The sequence below is a fragment of the Lactuca saligna genome, chromosome 8 (assembly GCF_052625555.1).
Source record: "Lactuca saligna cultivar CGN05327 chromosome 8, ASM5262555v1, whole genome shotgun sequence".
Taxonomy (NCBI): Eukaryota; Viridiplantae; Streptophyta; class Magnoliopsida; order Asterales; family Asteraceae; genus Lactuca; species Lactuca saligna.
Window position 1 is genome coordinate 158829649 of NC_136424.1, and position 24269 is coordinate 158853917.

The window sequence follows — 24269 nt, forward strand, 5'->3', positions numbered from 1 at the left end:
CATTGGCCTTGCCGGGATGGTAGCGAATTTCACACTCGTAGTCACTGAGCAACTCTACCCACCACCATTGTCTCATGTTTAAGTCTTTATGATCGAAGATATGTTGAAAGCTTTTATGGTCGGTGAAAATCGTGCACTTAGTTCCGTAGAGGTAATGTCTCCAAATCTTCAGTGCGAAGACCACTGCTCCTAATTCCAGGTCGTGAGTTGTGTAGTTGACTTCGTGTGCATTCAGCTGTCTCGAGGCATAAGCGATAACTTTTCCTCTCTGCATAAGCACACTGCCTAAGCCCTGATTAGACGCATCACAATAGATAACGAAATCCTCTGTCCCGTCGGGCGGGGACAGGATAGGTACGCTGCACAAGGCTCGCTTCAACGTTTGGAATGATATGTCCTGCTTTTCACTCCAACAAAAGGGTACACCTTTCTCTATCAAAGTAGTTAGGGGTTTGGAGATTCTGGAAAACTTCTGAATGAACATGCGATAGTAGCCAACGAGACCCAAGAATTAATGGATTTTTGTGGGTGTCTTTGGTGCCGATCAATTTCTATTGACTTGATTTTGGACGGGTCCACGTATATACCTTCCTCGCTTACCACGTGACCAAGGAAAAGCTACCTTCCGAATCCAGAATTCTCACTTGGAGAGTTTCACGTACAGCTTCTCCAATCTAAGTGTTTCCAACACTAACCTCAAGTGGTTTTTGTGATCTTCTTCACTTCTGGAGTAGACAAGTATATCGTCAATGAACACGATGACGAACTTGTCCAGAAAAGGGTGACACACCCGGTTCATCAGATCCATGAACACTGCCGGTGCGTTGGTTAGACCGAAGGGCATCACTACGGACTCATAGTGTCCATATCGAGTCCTGAATGCTGTCTTGGAAGCATCATTCTCGTGAACTCGTAGTTGATGGTACCCTGATCTAAGGTCTATCTTTGAGAAGTAACTGACTCCCTGAAGTTGATCGAAAAGGTCGTCTATTTAAGGAAGAGGATAATGGTTTTTGACGATCAATTTGTTCAACTCACGGTAGTCTATACACATCCAAAAGGATCCATCTTTGTTCTTCACAATGTAACATCCCGGAATAGAAAGTGTAGAGTTGAAGGGCTAAAAGTGTAAGTTGTGGAGGGCAACTCAGCGAGTCCATGGATGGACTCGGCGAGTAGGGTCGCGACTGTGGTAGCATGTCAAGTGGCCTACTCGGTGAATCCAAAGATGGACTCAGTGAGTAGGTGCTGGGTGAAGAAAACCCTAAATCCGGGGAATGAGCCCTATATAAAGATCATTATGTTTCCTCCACAATCTCCTTGATCCCCCTTGAGTCCCAGAAACCCTAATTTCATGGAGGAACCGCATTGTTGAGCAAATTGGAGCTTGGAGAGGTGCTTGTTGAAGAAATCTTGAAGGAGAAGAGACTTGGATCAAAGGGCTTTGCTTGGATTCGAGTTTCATTGCTGTTGGGGCATTCTTTGGAGGTAATATTTCGTTCTTGGGCTGTGTTCTCCTTGATTTTCACTTTGGGGTTGTGTGGGAAGCTTAGTTATGTGCAATCTTGAGTTTGAAGGATAGATCTGAGGTTGCTACCTCAGATCTGAAGTGGAGAAGGTCTTAAGAGCATAAAAGTCCTTGTTCTTGTGTTGTTAATGGAGCTATTATGTTCCAAACCTTAGTTCTAAAGTGAATAAGGCCTAGATCTCTTCGGATTCACGTAAAGTTTGCCACTTTACGTGATGGATGGATTGTAGGAGGTCAGATCTATGTTTTGGATCAATTGCATGGCCTGGAGTGCTTCTGAATAGATTCAGACCGGTGATACTCGGCGAGTCACATGGGTGGACTCGACGAGTTGCTTGAAGATGGCCTGGAACTCAGAGAGTTGGAAGAACAACTCGGCGAGTAGGTTGAAGATAGCCTTAGACTCGGCGAGTCTGTTCTTGGACTCGGCGAGTCTTGTCGAAGAGTCCCAATATTTCTGTTGAGCCAAGAATCGGTGAGTCAAGGGATAACTCGGTGAGTTGGGTGTGAGTGGACTCAAAGTTGTTGGACTCGACGAGTCTCGGGGTGACTCGGCGAGTTAGGTCGCGGATTAAGGGAAGTTCTGACTATGGGGACTCGGCGAGTCATCGGGTTGACTTGGCAAGTAGAGTCAGTCAGGGGTTGACTTTGACCATTGACCAAGGGTTGACCACTTGTCTTCCAGGGGTATTTTGGTAATTAAGGTTATTTATTGAATTGAGTGTTTTGGTGTTCATTGGAGGAGTTCGTGTCAGAGTTGGAGCAGCGGGATCTTTTCCTTTCAGCAGACAGTTTCGAGGTGAGTTATCCTCACTATATCAACAGGGTCTAAGGCACCAAGGCCGGCCCTTATCGGATTGAGATCCGGGTAGTTGTTGTTATTTTGTTGTTGTGATATGCTTGCAACCTGAGAGTTAGGACGGTATATGTTAGAGACCTGATTGAGATCAATATCCTGAGAGATAGGGAGATGCTATGCTAATGACCTGTTAGGTCAGTATCCTGCTTAGAGTATGTTATGCTATGTGATATGCTAGATCGGCTTGTTTGAATGTGAACTGTTATATGATTATATGTTTATGTGTACATGGTTGTTTGGACTGGAGATGGGTTGAGGCAGTCCTGCTTTGTGCTGTAGGCCAAGATACCCAGGGCGGACCGGTTGTTCCGAAGGCCCAGCGAGCAGTCCGGATACGCTGTAGGCCCCACGCGGGCAGACCAGATGTGCCGAGGCTCGGAGAGTGGACAAGGCCGACTGAAGGCCTGATGCGGGCGGACCAGTCATACTGTAGACTCCGAGAGTGGACCAGGTGAGTTGAAGGCCTAGTGCGGGCAGACCAACCACACTGTAGAGTCGAGGTACTTGATTTAACTTGGAGGGTGGACCAGATGGACTGAAGGCCCGTCAAGGCAAACCAGTCCCACAGTAGACCCGTTATGCATGACTGTTATCTGATTCGTTATGAGATAGTGCGATATGTGTATGGTATATGAGGTTGGTATTTTGGGGGTATCTCACTAAGCTTTTGGGCTTACATCCTGAGAGTTAGGACGGTATATGTTCCTCGCGTTTATGTTTATAAAATGAACCTGGGAATACTCTGATAAATAATGTATTGAAAACCTTTTGTAATAATGTTATTAAAGTGGATGGTTTTTGAAAAATTTAAATTGGTTGGATTTTTCGGTCGTTACATACAAACAATATCGGGGCTCCCCAGGGTGAGGAACTCGGTCAGATGAACCCTTTGTCAAGCAGCTCATTGAGCTGGCTGCATAACTCCTGCATTTCTGCTGGTGTTAAGCGATATGGAGACTTGGCTATAGTATTTGCTCCAGGAATTAGGTCGATGAGAAACTCGACTTGGCATTCGGGAGGAATTCCCGAAAGCTCTTCGGGAAAGACTTTAGGAAAGTTGCAGACTTCGGGGATGCTCTCGAGGTCTTTAACTTCCTGCTTCTCATTGATTAAATGAGCTAGGAATGCGTAACACTCCTTTCGAAGAAGCTTTTGAGTTTTGATGCATGAAATGATCCGAAGATTGGAACTAAGTTTATCGCCATAGATCATGAGAGTCTAGTCAGAGGGAAGATTGAGACGGATGGCTTTTTTGTAACAAAGGATATCAGCATGATTGGGACTCAACCAATCCATGCCAATGATAACATCAAAGCTCTTTACGGAAACTGGCATTAGGTCAATGGGAAAATAATGATCATTTAGGGTAAGGGTACATCCTATGAATATATCGTTAGCGTTCTCTTTCCCACTGTTAGCCATCTCGACGATAAACAATTCAGTTAATGTTTGAGGATTAGGTTTAAGAAGATGTTTGAATGAATGACTAACAAAACTTCTTTCAGTACCAGAATCGAAAAGGATACAAGTGTAAGAGTTTTTGCGAAGGAACGTACCCGTGACGACGGTGGGATCGGCGACTGCCTCATCGCGCCCCACAGTTAGAACTATCCCAGTGTTGTTGGTTGTTGCTGCCTTGGGGTAGTTTCTCTTGAAATGCCCGACTTCACCACTGTCGTAGCAGGCCTGACCAACACCTGCTCCGGAAGCTTGATTGCTTGACTGGGTTGGTGTTTTGCAGTTTTTTGCAGTGTGACCGTTTTTGCCACAGTTGTTGCAAAGCACTTCATGGCATGGGTTGGAAGTGAGATGATAATAGTTGCACTTGTTGCACCTTGGGAGGGTACCTACATACCTACTGGTAGGTGCTTGAGCTGTAGGAGCAACGACAGGAGTAGTAGCAGCGTGGACTGCCACAGTTTTGTGCTTCTTGGAGGGCCCTTGCGAACTCTGACCCTTTCGCTTGTTCAAAAAAATCTTCTTACTCTCACTACACTCATTCCGGTGCCCCTCATTACCTTCATGATTTTGGGGATAGGTGTTACTTCCTATTTCGCCAAACCCGCCGGGGTTGAAGTGTGACATTGCAGCCGTCATTGCAGCAGTAACAACTTCCTGAAATATCACATGCTCGAATTGAGAAGGATGTGGTGGCGGAGGATTATTGCTCCTTGAGCTGGGTCCTTTCTTTGGAGGCATAATGATCTAAAATGATCAGGAAAGAGAGGATGTTAAATCCTCTGAATTGAATAAAGAGATATGGAACAAGAGATATCTCATTATGACAGATAGAGTGTTCTACCATGTGATAATATATAGGGGAGGTACCAAAGCAAGGGAATTTATAGCTAAGGAAAGAATGAGTAGCAACAATTGGAATGAATTTCTACAATGTATTCGGTTTTGGCTAAAATACTCCTACAGTATTTTATGTTTTGCTACGACGATGACTCATTGTTTGGATATTTGGTAAGTTTTAGGGACGCTGCACACCACAGTCACTCCCAAGCACATGTTGGCAGTGTCTCGAATGCATATAGTTGATCAGGCTATATTGACCCTAGACACGACTACATAACTGCCCAGGTTTAACCGCAGCGTACAACACCCAATTACTTATGTTTTGTTCTACTCTTGGTTACGGTTTCTAGCGTTTAGGAATTATTGTATACTTGGTGTAAAATACTTATATTTTTAAAGTATACTTTTAGTTCAGAGCACTTCAGCCCCTTTAGTGTTTATAGTTATATACCATGTAAGGTTCGATATACTTAGTTCATTATAAACAAGGGCTCTGATACCAATCTGTCACACCCCAAAACTGATGGCGGAAACGTTTCGGGGTGGAGGACGTCATGTAAAGTATCACAACTAATGTACATAGTAAGCATAGTAAACACAACCATTACATTACATAATAATATTTACATTTGTTTGAAAACAAAGTAATACATGTTTTATATATATACGGCAGTATAACAAAAGTAAAGACGAGTCTGCTAAAATGCTCCGTCTTCTCCCAAAGAACGCGCGATACCTATCTAACGAGGACTTGAGAATACAAGTAGTTTTTAAAAATATCAGCATAAAGCTGGTGAGTTCATAAGCGGTTTGTTTCTATAAAAGAACAAGTTTCTCTTGGTTTTCTAAAAAAGTAGTTGTCCAATAAAATCCCATATTTTCTTATAAGAAAAGTTGAGTTATCCATTTGTTACACAGCTTGGTTAAGAATAGTTAAGTTATCTCAGGAAAAACCCTTATTTTCCTTAAAAGTTGGTGGTTGGTTATCGGTTCGGATTGCAGTGTACAAGTATCTACCATACTTGTAGCGTTTAAGTGAAGTTTCCTGAAAGCCCGGTTATCCTTGAAAAGTGTGTTAGTTTTAACACATATTTAAAACTATTAAGTAGGTAGTAAACTATTTCCTAAGGGTATTAATTTTACTAAGTTCTTTCTTACTTAAAAGTAAATCTCCATTATCTAAGTTTGCGAGTTCCATAACCATACGATAGACTAGATATGGCAACAAGAAGTCCAGTATCATTTTATGGATTTTGTCACCCGTAGACCTGTCGGTCCCACTATAGCTAATACCAAGGTGCAGGGTAGTCAGCCCCGTATAGATCTATACACTCAAGTCACGCTCTCCTTCTAGGAGATTCTGGTTACAGGGGCGGTCCTCCACTCATGTATCTTCGTGGAGTGTTACAGAGGACGTGTCTCCAATCTTAAGAATAACGAATTTACAAGTAATAATACGGAAAATCCTGTTTTACATTCTAGTTACATGGGCGGTCCTCCACTCGCGTATCTCTGTGAAGTGTTTCAGAGGACGTATCAAGAGTTCCAAGATTAATGACTTTAACAGTAATGATGTGGAAAATCATTTGTGAAATATAAAATATAACATTTTATAATGAGTTTCGCAATTAATTTGAAAACTAACTCTGCAAGTCAAACGGTTGGTTAATATGGTTTTTATTGATAAAAGCATACTACACATGAAACATTTCATATGAAATAATAATTTTGAGTACAATATTTCCTTGTACATTTGCTTGTATTCCCCCTCCCCCCTTGAAAACATGAAAAACACGGAAAAAGGTGTAGGGGTATAAACTCCCCAGACGAGAAATGTGCCGGTTAGGATGCTAAGTGTCAGTTTAGGGCTTGAACATGCGAGAGGTTCCTATGTAATATGAAGAGATACATAATTGTATCTAATTATACTTTGAACCACTAATTAATTGAGATAATACACTCTGAGATGCGGAAACACTTTATCTCAAGTGTTAGAGTGATTCAGGTTGCATCTAAGGAGGTGTAAGGCCTAGATATGGAGTTTTCTCTTCAAGAGTAAACTCCTAGGGGAGATTACGGCCCATAGACCATATCCCCATGAGTTTATGGCCGTAAACGCATGGGTGGTGTGTTCTTGGAAGTTTAAAGGTCTTACATGACTTCTGGAATTAGGCTAGGTTCAGTTCTAGGGCAATGGAAGTGATTAAACCATCAAATGGACCATTTTGGGGAGTTTATGGGTGTAAACATAGAGTTTACGGCCGTAAACTCTTACTTCCCCTTTCGTTTTGTATTTTGATGGTCCTAGGTTAAGTATAAATGATTCTATTCCAATGTACAATCCATGGAAGCAAGTTAGTGCACCATTTGACCTCCTTAGAGGCGTTTACGGCCAAGGAACCATTTCTTTCGGGATTTACGGCTGTAATCTCCTAAGGACATGGTTTCCTTCAAGTTTAAGGTCCCTAATGCAATGGTGGTTGGTTCTAGACATTATTCCAAGCCAAAGAGGTGTTTAAGGGGCAATTTAACACCTTAAATGGTGTTTACGGCCTATGAAGGAGGGTTTACGGTCCAAGCATGATCTTGGGCGATAAACTCATGTTTACTAATAACAAGTTTTTGGTGTTCTAAGGTCGTGCATGTAAGTCCCTAGGTCATAGCTAAGCACCATAAGTGATTTGAAAAGGTTTTGGGGATTCAAAACCCCATTTATGGGTGTTTGCAGTTTGGGGTTGTTCCTGGGCCGTTAACACATGTTTTTGGCACTTTTGGATGATTTAAAGACGGATTTGTATGCTAAGCAAGCTAAACTATAAGCTAGGATTGATCACTTACCAATTTAGAGCTTGAAAGGGGGTATTTTGGATTAAAATTGGCTTGTAGAGAGAGAGAGAGAGAGAGAGAGAGTAGTGAGAGAGAGTGAAAAAGCTTCAAATGAAGTCCACTCAACCTTATATATGGTTTGAGTTTGTGGCCTGGTGGAAATCTACCCGATACCGACGTTAAACGGGGCTTATGGTCGTACCCAATTAAGTTTTCGTAACCCGACGTGGTCGTGAATTAGAAACTTTTAAAAAGAATATCGAGGGTATTTTCGTGTGTTTCTAATGCATTTGGATACTCATGAAGTCATGATAAAAGTCTCAATTTAATTAACTTAATCCAAAAGATAACAGAAAAATTCGACAAAGACGAGTTTTATTAACATAAATAGGTTATAGTGACGGAATAAATTTCAGGTTGTCACAATCATTATTGTTAAACACATAACTATAACCTTGTCTAAATAAATCTTGAAAATAAATTATATTTCTTGTCATTTCTATTGAATAAAAGCAATTGTCTAAATTATTCCTAACACTACTATTAAAGACAAGCTCAAAAGTCTGAATTCCAATAACAACTAAAGTACGTCTATTCCCCATGATTAGGTTTAACTTCCCATGCTCGACCCTTTCAATTACTTACTCCTTGCATATCAAAATGAATGTGGAAACCACATCTTGTGCCAAGTATCCAAGAATTTGAAACTTAAGTGTTATTCATTTCTATAATGTACATGCAATATGTGGAGCCACACACCTTTCCCTTTTCTTCTCTCACTTCTTGTAAGTACTTGGGGTAGCTTCTCTTTCAATGTCCCTTCTAGCCACAAGGAAAGTACACAACCTCTTTTAGATCATCGACAGGAGGAGCAACAAAGTTGACTTTTTTCCACTGACCCAACACTAGAATCTTTAATGTGGGCTTTCCCTTTCTATTTGGTTTGGTAGCAAGCATTCTTTTTTTTCCCCTTGTCTTGTTGAATGACTAGAATAGTGGTTGTTGTAGTCTTGTTGGAATGATACTTGTTTATTCCGGTTCTGTAGTTTGCAACAGACTATGCAACTCAATCAGTGTCATTTCCATGTTGTTCCAATGATAAGTTAGGATAAACTGATCATAGCTACATGGCAAGGATTTTAGGACCGTATTAATGGCCAGCTCCTTGTCTAATTCACATTGAGCTTTTTTACTCTTTCTATGTGTTTTTACATCTTTTGCACATAAGCACACAAGGATTCCCCTTCTTTCAGTTTGCAAGCCATTAGGGCTTTGATAACCTCATAACGCTCTTGTCTCGCTTTCTTGTGGAACATTAGAGCCAGATCCAAGTTCATTTCATAGGGCCAATAGTCCTCATAGAACTTTTGCAGATCAGGTGCCATGGTTGCAATCCTTATCCAAGCAACCTTGGTGGTGTCATCAATATGTTGTTTATGCTCATCAATGTCCTTAGGAGTAGCAATTGCATTGTTAATTTCAGGAACATGGCTTTTGAGAACATACTCTTTGTTCTCATAGCAAAGTGTCATCATTAAATTTCGCATACAATCCATCTAGTTTGGACAAGTAAGCTTGTCTTTTAACAAAATCGAAAGAAGAGTGAAATTTAATTTTTGATTGGGTGGAGGATGAGGAGGATGATCATTAGTTCCATACATCTATAATATGAGATAAAGTTTTAGATAGTTGACTCAATCCTTAATATTTAACCCAAATTAATATATAAGGCTAGGATTGATAGTTTCAACTCGTAATAAGAAGAGGGATGATGTAATTAAATTGCGAATTTAATTTAGATAAGTAATGAAATTTACCAATTTCAATCTCTATGAAACTCCTAGATCTTTTGAGATTCATTGAAGTATATCTAAGATTATACTCTTCAATTTGTGACTGAGATACCGAGAATCACAAATATGTGAATAACCATGTAAACTCGCATGACACCCACGACGTCATTTATGATCTCACATTGATGTGTCGGTTAATCACATACGCTCCATTGATAATCATAAATTTTAAGTTATAACATTGTTTCAACTTTTTAGTCCCAAATTAGTGTGCTAGTTAACAACGCATGCTCCACTAATGACTCAAAAATAAATAATGTGCATTTTCATGGATTAGCATAGAATTTCACATTTTTCATAACTAACAAGAGTGGGATTTTAATGTATTTTTTGGTACTTATATGTGATACATTTAACGAGATTAATATCGTGTCCTAACCATTTGACTAACGACAATCCACCACACAAAGAAGCAGTGGGTAAAAAAGACACCCATTCAACAATCATTTTATAAGCTATTTCCTTATACCTCTCTTATAACATGCCTTCATGAATAAGGCTTAGTCTCTGTTTGAGTGACATATTTATTAATCACATACATATATTATTATAACTCACATATATATATATATATATATATATATATATTATGAGGTTTAAATTCAGTTAACTTAATTTACTTTTAAATACTTAATATTTAAACCAATTTTAGATTTAATATCTATCTTTTAATTAAATATTTAATTAAATATATTAAAAACCCCGATCAGTGTAGATTCACACTGTGAATCTAAACTTTAAATATATTTCAATTTTGAACATTCACAATGTGAAAAAGCTCGATCAGTTCAGATTCACATTGAGAATCTAACTTACTATTATGCACACTCTGAATCTGAGAAGTTTCACAATATGAATCTGAACAGATTCATAATGTGAATCTGAATAGGTTTATAGTGTGAATCTGAATTGAAATATCGATTTTTTTTAACATCAATATGAATTTATGTTTAAAGAGTACCAAAAAGTATAAACTTTGATATATTTATTAATTTTTTTCTATAAAAAAATAGACCTACTTTTCAACAAAGAATGGAAATAAAGTGGGTTTTTAATATATATCAATATGGATATCTGTGGAAAGACAATGAAAAATCATGAACAATGGTATGTTCGGGTGTTTTTTTTTTGGATAAAAAACTGTAACAACCCAATATTTTTAAGTCAATGTAATGATCTAAAGTCATATATTGTAACCTATTGTTGAAATAATAAGAATAGCGTCAAAAATGAAATGTTTAAAAATCTCAATTGGGAAATATAAAGTGATAGATATCATAACAAGGTTTTCAGAAATATAAAGAATACTAAACTCCGAGTTGTAATGAAGAAATTATGATCAATCAAAGATCCACAACAAAGCCTGTAAAACACTGTTAAGCATAAAACGCGAAATTTAAATAAAATACTTTTTATCCTTAGGTATTAAAATGAAAGTCATAGATATCACTAAACCGTAAACGTGCATAAAAAGAACGTCCAAATCTGATTACATATGGTGAAGTTATGATTTTTCTTAGTTTCGGTTTTAGGAGTAGACATCTAAAAACTCGAAATAGAGATCAAGCGACTTTTAGTCGATTTAACCTCAATGAGAATCGAAGATCTCGACAATAGTAGTACAACAGTAAAAAGACAGAAAAAAACGGGCGTCATATGAAGAAGTTATGAATTTTTAACGGAGTTTTCCTGTCGTAGCCTGTTAAAAATATAATATTAAAAATAAAGTCAAAATTAGCCGACCGAATCTAAACAAAACTTATAGAGCATAATCTCACCTATGCGTGGATATAAAGAACATAGAAATCAGAACTCGTATGCGAGAGATATAAATTTTTAAAGTTCGAGACACGAAACCCAACACTGTCAGAAGACTCACGACGTGAGCCAGTGACTAATGGGTGCCAGAGATGGGCTATCAGACGTCGTGTCTAAGGAATGGCTAAGAACCAGACTTACGACGTGAACCGTCCCAAGTTCACGATGAGAATCCCAAAAATGCAACCTATAAATAGAAACCGAGGGCTTTAGTTTTGTCTGCTCATTTATATCCTCTCTCCTACTTTTACTTTGTGTTAAGCATCCCGAGACTACCCTGACACCCCGGTTATGTATTTAAGCCTTGAAGGGAGTCTGAAGTCCCATAGTTCCCGAGAAGCTTGCTTCTTTCCAGTCGAAGTGTTACCTGAGTTAAACATCGTCTACTTCAAACCTTCACTCTTACCAAGTGAGTTCATACCCCTAACTTATATTTTATATGATTTTAAATTCTTTTTATGGGGGAGGGGGGGGGGGGGGGTAGGGAATACAAGTATAAAAAATTTTAGTTATCGAATTAATCACAAGTGATTAATAACTATCAAACAAGTGGATTTCTTATACTTCAAATTGTGTTATCAATCAAACTGGTTGAAAACATTTTATAAACTGACATCAGGTCATCTATAACCATTCAAATGGTTAAAACTCTTTTATATGCTAAAATCTTAATCAAACTATTTTAAACTTATATATAATGTCAAAACCATGTCTATATAGAGATAGTTATACAAATATGGTTGAAAGGGCTTTGGACTGATAACTCACTTTATTTCCTGTTCCTTGTTTGGTTGTGGACTTAGGGTATAGGTTGTTTATCCGAGTGTCATTTGAATCTTAGTTATATATTATGTATATGTGTATAGATATAAAAGTTCTTTATCAGCTCAACACCTTTGGGTAGCAAAGTTGTACAAGCATACTCAGTCACTCAAGCAACGTTACTAGTAAACTATAATACGTATAGTTTAGAGGACCATTACTCACTATTTATAGTATAATGAAACATACAAGAGTCAGTTCATACATGAGTCAGTTCAAACATACTATAATGAGAAACAAGGAGGAACATAATGTACAAAGAGAAGATACAAATACACTAGAATAGAGAGAACATACTATACAAATACAAGAATACTATAACATTAGTGTGAGCCAATACTTCATGGCATGGAAATGTACTGCTGTGTCATGTTTTATAACAAGATTCTCCTGGAGGGAGAGCGTGAATTTGTGTATAGATCTATACGGGATTGACCATCCTACACCTTGTTGCTAGCTACAGTGGGACCTGCAGATCTACGAGTGACGAATGTCATACCATTTCGACGTCTTTGAATGTCGTGTTTTGCTAGTCGATCAAGCATGGTTATATAAAAGATCGAATAGATATTAGACTGGGTGCATCTGATCTAAGCCGACAACCAAACAAGGAATAGGAAATGAAGCGGAAAGCACGCATTCTATTGTTGTCGCATCCAATTAATGTAGATCCCTAATGTATCTACTAAGGATTCATAAAGTTAGCATTATATGCCCCTTTCTACTGAATGTACTATGACTCGACTGTTCTACTTATCGCTTGTATTTATGTAAGTTTGTAGTTGTCTTTTAAATTGACACAACTAAAGTATTGAATATCATAAAAGTAGCTCATTTTATTAATGTCATAATGTGATGTGGTTGTACCAATACTATACACTCTCCCTCTAAGAGATTCTGGTTACAAAACGCGACTTCAGCAAACAAATTACTGAGCTGTGAAGTAGTCTCACATTAAATTTATCTTGTTCTTGTATACCACATTTATTATCACCTTTTGTTTAGAACAACAAGTTAGTGATCATTGGTATAATGTTGTTAATCATGATTTGTTATTCTGTTATAGTATTTAATATGTTCTCTCAGTTATCGTGTATTGTATCTTCCTCCATGTTTCTCTTTATAGTATGTTCTTTATGTTCTAGTGTGAACTAAACCACTAAACTATACCTATTATAATTTACTAGTATGCTTAGTTCAGTTGATACTGACTAGAAGAAAATACTCGTTTTATCTACTAAGTTATGATTGTACTTTAAAGATGGAGTTTTGTAAACTATAAAGTAACATAACTTTAAAAGAGTTTTTGAAACGTTTTGATCACTTAATAAAACATATGCAATCCTTTAAAAGATGTTCATAACAAAACATTTACACAATTAACATTGTGTTCAACTTGTATTCCCCCTCCCCCCCCCCCCTAAAAGCATTTAAAACAGTTAAAGATTTATTATAGGGGTATGAACTCACCTTATGTGGGTGATTCAAATGAATATACGCGTAAGGATGAGAAGTTCCACGAATGAAGTCCCGAGACACAAAAGAGTCCTAAATGACATATAAAGGCATATGGTGGCATGAATATAGTGTTTAGAAGCAACTGTATGCAAGGAAACACCCTTAGGGACTAGGAAACACATGGACCAAGTGTTAGAATCACATGTGATTCATCTAAGGGGTGTGTACGACAACAATGAGGAGTGTGCGGCCATGGGTGTGCGACCATGGAGTGTACGACCATACACTCATGGTAAAAAGTGTGTTCTGAATGATAGTGAAGCTTGTGGGACTATTGCTTAACAAGTGCATGGACTAGGTTTGCATTTTGGAAGCCCTTTTGGGGTGTTTCAGGGGTGTACGGCCACACATGAGTGTACAACCATTCACTCCATATGTTCTTGAGTTCTTGTTGATTCTAAGGTGTTTATAATCAAATCTCATCATGTAATAATCATAGGGAAAGGATACTTACACTTTGGAGGCTCATAAGGGTGTTCACAACCACTAAGAACAAGTGTGTGTTCTTGGTGAAAGATGAAGATCTTGATGATCTACCCAAAAGATGATTTTCATGGATGAAATCAAAGGCTGTTACTAGGTTAAGAAGAATAATAACTAATCAAAATGGAATAAAAGATTACATTCTTGAAGATCGGGGTGAAAAGCTTGATGATAGTTGAGAGAAAACTCGAGTTCTTGATTTGAAAACTGAAGAAATAACATAGAAATGGAAGGATATCATACTTATGGAGGGGGTGTACGGTCATGATGGGTGTACGGCCGTACACCCATCCGTATGGCCGTACACTCCCTCGGATGGAGTGTTCAGCTCGATTTCAATGCGAAGAACTTTAGCTGACACATCCCTCACCCAATAGCTTGATTGTACTGCATTTAGGACCCTTAAACATACTCTAAGAAATGCTAAAAGATAGCAGAAACGGGTCTGACACTTGGTTGAATTGAATGGCTGGACTTACAAGGAATTTTTTTTGGGTTGTCACAATTATACTCTCATCTGTTTTGTTCGGCTATGGCGACTTAGTCCATGGACCACTTTCATTGTATTCACATTTGAATTCTTACCAATATCTTCATCTTTGTAAACTTTTAGTTGAGCAATGCCTCCACGAAGAGTGAGAAGGCGTAATCCTCCGATAACCCCAACTCAACCACCTCTTCCACAATACGATCATGTAGTACTCCAGGTATATGCGGTTGTTGTGGTAGACTTGGCTCAATTCAACGCTAGCGGTACTAGCAGGAGTGGTGCAACTGTGCAATCTACTCAAGGTGATGCTCCCGTGCACTCTAGGGAGTGTTCGTATAAGGACATCACAAACTGCAAGATCAGGTCCTTTAACGAGACTGACGGAATCATTACCCTCTCGCAATGGTTCGAGAAATGAAGGGTTTAATTAGTGGTTTGGTCTAGGCTTTCTATGTAATAGGTCCTTTTGGTTATTTATAGTGTTGTTAATGTTGTTCTTGGAGTTGTTGATGCCTCGGTATTCTCAGCTCTTGTAACCGCAATTTGTACCAGACGTGATTCTAATAGAAAATCATGTGTAAGCTTGTTTGATCTTTATTCTACTCGTTCTTGATTGTTTTACTGATTGTGTTTGCTATTTGATCACTGGTAAGATCCGTTTTCAGGACCTTACAATTGGTATAAGAGCAAAACCAACGTCAAAGGCACTCTATAATCGACTTTGGATCAGTTTCTCATCTGTTTGCGATTGGGGTTGGAAATTGCTGGAAAAACGTTTTAGATTTCGTAAAATCTGCAAGTTCTTGAATCTTACGGCCTTAGCTTACGGCCCCAATCTCAGTTTACGGCCGCAAGTTCCTCGCAATTCGTGTACTGTAAAGTGTGTTCCTGAGCCGTAAATAAAGAGTATTCATTAACCGGAAACTACCTGTTCTTGGACCTTAAACCTCAAGACTGTAAACAATTTACGACCATAAACAATTTACAACCGTAAACTCAGAGTTTACGACCGCAAACTTAGACTTGACCGTAAACATTGTTTACGGCCGCAAACTGTGATTTGACTGTGTTTGATCGGAAACTTAATTTAATTTTAAATAATTTAATCTCTATTTCACATTAATTTAATAATTATAGTGGATTCTCAAAGTCAAACACACCACCACGAGCTGGATTCTGTAATGGGCACAACCACCCGAATTCCTCAACTTTTGTTTGCTGAAGGCTTCCCAGAATGGAAGTATAGAATTGAAAAGTACATCAAGATGAAAGACTTTAAAATCTGGAGAAGCATAATAAAAGATCCTGTAAGAATAACCTCTACTATCGGAGGTCAATTGGTTGACAAGAAAATTGAAAATTATACAGATGAAGACTTCAAGAAGGTTGAAGAGCAAGAAAAGGCTTTGGCCACCTTGACCATGGCCCTATCTCCAAACATTGCTCAAGAAAATTTGACTGTGTTTGTGGGAAGCCCTAATTGAAGTCTATGAAGGGAATGAAGATATGAAGGAGAGTCGCCAAGATATGTTGCGACAACGTTTCAACATGTTCAACTACATTCCTGGAGAGACTCTTGAAGCTCAGCTACAACGGTTCACTTCTCTTAACACCGAAATGACTGTAGCCGGAATTCTCTACACAAAGTCTGAAATAAACAAGAAGCTACTAAATGTTTTCCCAAAGTCTTGGGACATGAATGTAGCTATCATAAAGAAGACTAAGGATCTTAGCCGGCTTTCTCTTGCTAAAGTAATGGCCATCATCAAGGCCTGTGATATTGATGACAAGCAGTAAGAGATAAATCATGTGAACTCATACTCAACTGTGAATCTTGGGATCTGCTCTAACAATGCTCATTCATCTCTCATTTTTTCTTCTGCAGGTTAATCATTTGCTCCTCAGCAAGCTCAGGTTCAGTCCTTCTCCACTCCATCAACATCTTCTCTTCTTGCTGCATCAGCCGTGCCTCTCTCTCAAAATCAATCTTTCATGGATGCTCAAGCTGCTTCCACCTCCTCCAATATAACTTCTTCTTCAAAAGGAAAGTAGGGTGATGAAAACCTTGGTCTTGCTACAGGGCTTTTCAACTGCTACAATGCACTTGTGGCCGGAGATCTTCCACCCCAACTATCATTTACCGATCTCGACCAGATTCACCCTGAAGACGTCGAAGAGATGGATATCACATGGAAAATAGCCATGGCATTCTTCAGGGCAAAAAAATTTGCCAAGAAGACCGGAAAGAACAATTAGGGGATGAGTGCTGATAAGAAGGTTGGGTTCAGCAAAGGGAAGCTGCGATGTTTCAACTGCCACGAGCTGCGACATTTTGCCCGTGACTGTCCACAGCCAGATAGAAGATTGAGTAATGACAAAACTATGGTTGCAGTTGGAAACAATAGAAGTGGTGCTCAGGTCAACAACAAGAAGACCATGGTTGCCAAATATTTTGACTGGTAGGATCAGATACAGGCATTGAACATATCTGGACCCGAAAATGCCCACTTGGCATAGGTTGCACTGATGGTATCTTCTTCTCATGAAGCTATTAAAAACGAGGTAAGTATACCCTCATGCTCTCAAGCTTGTATTGATTATGTTAGAATGTTGCATGAGAAAATTGAGATGTTAGGTAGAGATGTAGAAAACCTTGAAACCCTTTGTGAACATAATGACTTACTAAAAAGGAAAGTAGAGGATCTTAGATATGAAGCTTACCAACTCAGAAAGGGTCAAAAACCTCTTAAATCCCAATTAGAATCTAAAATAAAGGACTTTAGGAGACTTCAGGAGGACTAGAGTAATAAATGCGAGAATTATGATTATATAGTGAAACAGAACGCTGAACTAGTGGCTGAAATTGAATCTTTAAAGGGCAAATTTGAAACCGCTGATTTTGATTTTAGAAAATTTGATGTCTCAAGTGAGGTAGTTGAAAATATGATAGACCACTACATGCAATTTGAATGAAATCAGCCTAAGGGTGTACGATATAATCAAGTTCCTCCTCCATTCAATCATACATATCAGTTTCAACCTTTGTCCAAAGAAGAGATTGCCAATGAATCATTTATGGTTTATGGCAAGCCATTTGGTTTTGTTTCGGGAGGATTTATTAATGTTGAAAATACTAACATTTCTGAAAATAAAACTGAGTCCGAACCTGAAGTTTTAGCTTTTAATAAAGACAATAATTTTCTGATGTTTTAAGTGAAAATGGTTTTTGTGGTGTTTCTATTTCTTCTGATACTGCTTTGAATGGTTTTCAAGTGTCTGATACTGATTAAATAATGTGGTTGGCAATTTTGATGTTTGTGATGAAAATATTGAAACACCATCAGTCTCACATGCTTCTCCATGTAATATACCCTCACTTGTCTCACAACCTAATAATAATTCTTGTTCTTGTGAGAGAAGCAAGAGTGTTAGTATGGAAAACAAATCTGATCAATGTAGTACAAGTTATAACAATAACAAACAGATTTGTTTCAATTGTGGTACTGGTGGTCATATAGCTAGAAATTATCAAAATCATATGTTTGTACACTTTGAGTCCTCAAGAGTAAAGAACGAATTCAAAGGAAGGTCTTTAACTAGAAAGTCCTCAAGAAATCATTCCCAGAATCATGATTGGAAAGATGATCGGAGTAGAAAACGGTCCGTTTTTCAAAAGCGTAAAAAGGTTTTTCATCACAAAGTCCCAGGTAGTTTTCCAAAATCGAGCATGGCCAAGCCAAGCTCGGTTTCGTCAAGAAGCAGCAGTGGGTCTTCAACCTACTCTGGTAGAAAACCCACATGCTTCAAGAAAATTGATAATCATTTAATCTCAAAATCACCCGGGACTATTAGAAAAACTAATTATCAATGGCTGCCCAAACTAGCTTCCAAATTATCATCTGTGTCCTCTGAAAAATATTTAAATGATAATACATTTGAGAAGGCATCGGGACCACCCAGGAAAATTATGGCTAGTTTCCCAAATATAATTAAACCCACACATTTTGCAGGGACAGTTGTGAGGGAATGTCGTCAGAACTTGGTTCGTCGACAGTGGCTGCTCCCGGCATATGACAGGAGATATCACCCAACTGCACAACATTCAATCATTTAATGGGGGATATATCTCCTTTGCGGGTGTAGATGGAGGAAAGATCACGCAAAAAAAACTTTTACAAATGGGGTGTTGAGTTTTGAAAATGTCAACTTTGCTCCCGAGTTGAAGCATAGTTTATTGAGTGTATCTCAGATATGTGATCGAGGCTATTCTACGCATTTCACTGATAAGGAATGCATGATTCTCAAGCCAGACTTTGTCATTCCAGAAGAGTGGATACTTGTGAAATCTAAAAGAGATGGGAATGCCTATATCATTGATATGAACAGCAATCTTCCAGAACAAGTTACGTGCCTTTTCTCCAAGATCTCCGAACAAACTGCAATGTTGTGGCACAAAAGATTTGGTCATGCTAACGCCAAGAACTTGAATCGTCTTGCGAAAAATGAGATGGTCCATGGTTTTCCTGTCAAAGACTTCATCACGTTCGAAAAGTGTGTGTGACAACTGCCAATTCAGGTCATTCTTGGACTCATGCATCTTTATAATAACCATTCATGCACAACATGCCATGACCTAGTAGTATAAATTAGGTCAAAAATCTTGCATAAACTTGGATCCAACTAAGGTCTAGGACTAATATACTTGATACTTACAATTCTAGTAAGTTGCTTAGCTACAATAGGAAATGCCAATACTATAATTAGAATAAAGCTTCAAGCTTTGTTATAATTGAAATAGGGTATAAAACTCTAAAAATAAATTAAAACATTCTAATTATACTTCAACATGTTGTTGAATATCAAACAATATTCCAAAAACCCTAAAGAGCCAAAAATCCAAAGTTATAAATTATAAAGCTTAAAAACTTTATAAAATTTGGCTATAAACTTCCTAATATCAAATTTTATTAATCAAATTATGGATTAAACCAATGAACTAGAAATATAAATTACAAGTATTAATCATAAATTATTTGTTGAAAACAAGATTTTTAAATAAATCAAATTGCTTAATAAACATTTTATAAAAATGAATGTTTTTATATAAAATATAGGAGGGAAGTTTATAAAGTTTAAAATTTAGGAGAGAGGAGGCCAAAATGCATGCAAAAACCGGCCATCACCTCTCCCCATGCCCTCTCTCTTCCCCAAAACACAATCATTAAGCTTAAACCCTTACTCCACCTCTTCCCTCTTCACTCTCTCACTTCACTCTCTTCACACACTTCACTCTCTTCTTCCCTCTCTCTAAACTCACGAAAATCCTCTCATTTCTCTGCAAAATTTCGAGATTGTGAAGCCCTTGAAGTGTTCTTACTTCTCTCAAGGTCAAAACCAAGGTAAACAACAACATCTTCTTCCATAGTTTCATGGTTAAACCTCTTTTTCTTCTTAGTCTTCTCTACTTTTCGGATTCTATGCCTTTCCATGGCTAGAAATCTTTATTCTCCCCTTGTGGTTTTTAGATTCTCACCATAACACAATGCATGTGTTAGAGATGGTGAAAATCCGGGATCAAACCCATGCAAGGAGTGGAAAAGATGCACATATGATCATGTGACATCAAAACCTAATATTTCATGTTCTTCTCCATTTCTTTTGTGTTCATGCATGAACAAAAGCATTTAAACCATTTCTATTACATCTTGGATGCTCATTCATTCCATGCATGTGTTAGAAATCGGGCCTTACCAAAGACATGCATGATGTTCTTGTTGAAATACCCTAATAATGCACACAAGCAAACATGCAATCTGCCAGATTACTTTGTTCGACTTTGAACAGTCATAACTCAGTCATTTCTTAACCAAATCATGATATTCTTTTTGTATTGGTTAGTTCCACGAGTTAACGTTCAAACCCAACTGGTCTCACTGTAAAATATTAAATATCCGATTTTTAGCAGATTTTACAAAAAGGTTGCGCATACAGCTCTTTTTCTGTGATCACTATTTTTATCTTGCTTAAACAATGGCCTTAAACCCAACCATAAATCTGAGGAAAAATACCTTAGAAACTTAACATATCTAGTGAATTATGGTTGAAATTTCGTGGCTTAAAACATCACTGAATGGGCTACACAAATTCATGAACTTCAGCCACATTTACACTTCATGCATTATTGAATGCAACTTTTCTTAAATTGTTTGAAATCATTACCCTCATTTCTCTTCTGAATACATTTTTTTACATTTTTCCTTTTGAAAGCCCTTGCATGCATGAGATAATCTGGAAAATTTCAAGAGCTTTTGTTATTTCTTTGATTTATTAGAATTATTGCTAAAACCAAGAGCATAAATCATATAAAATACTTTCAGAGGTCAATAAATCCTAAATACATTCATGGATGATCCTTATGGGGAATAATGACCCCTCACCAAATTTCAGAAATTTTTGTTTCTGTTTCATATGATTTCTAATTTTCTTTTATTTAGGACATGATAAATTACAAAACCACTTTATAGGATGTGAAAATTGTATCTAACAATTTTCGCATACCTTACCTGTGATGGGTGACTCCAGAAAATAATTTCAAGATTTTCCATCATGTTTTACTATTTTTCCCAGTTTTTGGTAATTATAATGGTCTAAAAATGGGAGAAATAGTTCTGATTATCCAAAATTCATGAAAATTTACCAGGATATAATATTATAGAGTAGGAGGTTACATAAAAATTTTGAATATTTTTCTCTACTGTAAACTATTTTTCTCTTATTTTCTAAAGTTAATTGCACTAAAATACACTTAAATATACATAAATACCCAAAACCAGTTTATACATTATGAAAACCACTTTTGATATTTTTCCCAGGATATTTATACTGTAAATGATGTTTCAAAAATTTATGGTGATTTATTTTAACTGTTTAATATTATTTCTTTAATTAATGACTATTTAAAGGAATAAAGCAAGGAAAAATAGAAATACCCACTGAAAAATATCTTTTATATTTTTCCCAGCCTATTTATGTATAATAACAATTAAATAAAAAGTTTGGGTAATTATGGAAATTGTTTTCTATTTATTTCAATTTTTATTGAAATAAATATTCAAAAATCATAAAATATAATTAAACAGCTTGGAAATCCATTTTTATAATTTTCCCAGCTTAGTATTGTGTAATAACAGTTAAATAAAAAGTTTGAGAATTTTTATCCCTCGAATGCTATTTTCGTGAATTTATGTTGTAATAAGGACTTAAAAATTTGGAAAGTTTATATTCCAAGGTTGTAATTAATCGCCCGATATATAGAATTTCATTACTTCAGAAAAAGTGTAACTAGTTGATATAAAATCCAATACTAAAACATAAATTGGCATTTCCCTATATGTAGAGTTTAGTATATTAGCATTAGATATCGACATGGAAATTCACTAGTGCGTGTGTTTGATGTCGTAGGATCCCGGTAGTAAGACGTTGGTGCATCCCGAAGTACCGCTTGTGTCTACACAAAACATCGTGAGTATTCACGCACTCCGCTATTTTCGGTTTTTATGTTTTGGGGTGGAAAAGCATGTCCAGAAAAACTACTGTTTGCATGTTGTATTTAAATTGAATTGTATCAAACATGATTGCTATTGTATTGCTATGTTTCTTTATGTATGTCTATGCACCACGGAACATGAGAACTTATCGTACTAAGGCCCTTCCCTTATCTCTAACCATTAACTCTTTGAGCCAATGGTCGTTATGGATAGCGCTATTAGGAATTGACAACTCCTCACTCGCCCGAATCACTGGAGTGCATGATACCATATTCATCTATGGAACGATAAGCATAGATCTCGATAGGGCTTCAGTCATAGGTTTGGTTGAGACTCATTGTTTGCTCATACACATACAAACTCGTTTCTCGTTATAGCAATAAACTTGTATTCATTAATAGCAATCAACTTGTTTATCATTGAAGCAATGTACTTGTATTTACGAAAAGCCTTATTATACGCTCGATTTTTATAAACTTGTGATACTCACCAACTATTTTCATAGTTGACGCTCGTTTTACATGCTTTTTCAAGAAGTAATTAGTAAGTGGATGTAAAGATTCACCATCATAGAGCATGCTGCATCGTGTTGAAGCTATTATGAAGCTATATTTTGAACAATGTTATTTTGAAAAACTTGTATTTTGTTTCTTTTGAAGCTATGGGTTGTAAACTTTTAAATACTACTATGGTGATGTATCTTTATCTTTTGCATTGAAACCGTTATCGCTGTCATACCTTGCGTTTCCGCTTTAGCGGGGTGTGACAGTGTGTGTCATGTGCCCAAGGTAAGCATCATAGAAAACCACACCTGCCAAAACAGGTCAACTCAATTAGCCAGGTGCTTCAGTTGCTACATATGGATTTGCTTGGTCCAGTAAACGTTCTCAGCATCAACAGAAATTCTTATTGTCTGGTTGTGATTGATGATTTCTCTCGGTTTACGTGGGTTTTCTTTCTATCCAAAAAATCTGGAGTTGCTAATTTGATTAAGAAATTCATTTTATTAATTGAGAACCAAACTAACAATCGGGTGAAGGCGCTTCGTACCTGCAACGGAACAGAGTTCAAGAATTCTGTACTCGCTTATTTTTGCGCAGAAAAGGGTATCATGCGTCAATATAGCTCTGCTCACACACCCCAACAAAATGGTGTTGCTGAAAGGAGAAACAGAACATTAAAAGATGCTGCAAGGACGATGTTATGTGATTCAAAACTGCTAGTTTTCTTTTGGACTGAGGCGATAAACATTGCCTGCTACGTTCAGAATCGCGTGTTGATCAACAAAGCTCAGATGAAGACCCCGTATGAGATTTTATATGGTCACAAGCCATCAGTCATTCATTTCCGTGTATTTGGCTGCCCTTGTACCCTTCTTCACTTAGATACCAACCCGAAGTTTAATGCCAAGGCCGATGACTGTTACTTTGTAGGGTATGCTGCTCGCACCACCTATTGGGTCTACAATAAGAAAACAAAGCAGATTGTGGAATCTTATAACGTGCGTTGGTTGGAAGAAAATGAGATGGACGCTAGAGTGGGTCCGGATTGGTTGTTCCATTACATATCCCTGTTCAAAGCAATAAATGTGTCTTCGAGTAGCTCATCTGGATCTGTTTCTGGTTTTAAGAATATTTCTGATGATGAAGATGAAGAATTTGTCTACAGACCTCCATTTGCATCCTCTTCATCATCTAAGGGGAAGTCCTCTACTACGCCTGAATGGGAGTCCTCTGCTACACCTGAGGGGGAGTCCTCTACTATGCCTGAGGGGGAGTCATCTGTGCAACATGATAGTCCTAAATCTTCAGCCCAAAATGATACTCTTGATGCTGAAACTACACCACTTACTCCTATAGAAAGAGAGTTCATGCCTAATGATGCTTCCGCTGACTCTTCAACTTTTATGGAACTACTCTTTCCTGAAGTTATCTCAAATGAATTTGTAGCAGAGCCTTCTGGAGCGGCTCAATCAGAAAATGAAGGAGGTATCAACATTCACACTCTTCCTGTCTCTCTCAATGATACCAGCCAAGATATACCTTCAAGGATTCAACGTGATCATCCGATCGATAACATCATTGGTCAGCCGGACGACGGTGTTAAAACCAGAAGTCAGAGTGAAGATGTTAATACTTGTCTTTAGTCTTGCTTTATCTCTCAAATAGAGCCCAAGAATGTTGAAATGGCTATGAATTGATCCCAGCTGGGTAGATGCAATGCA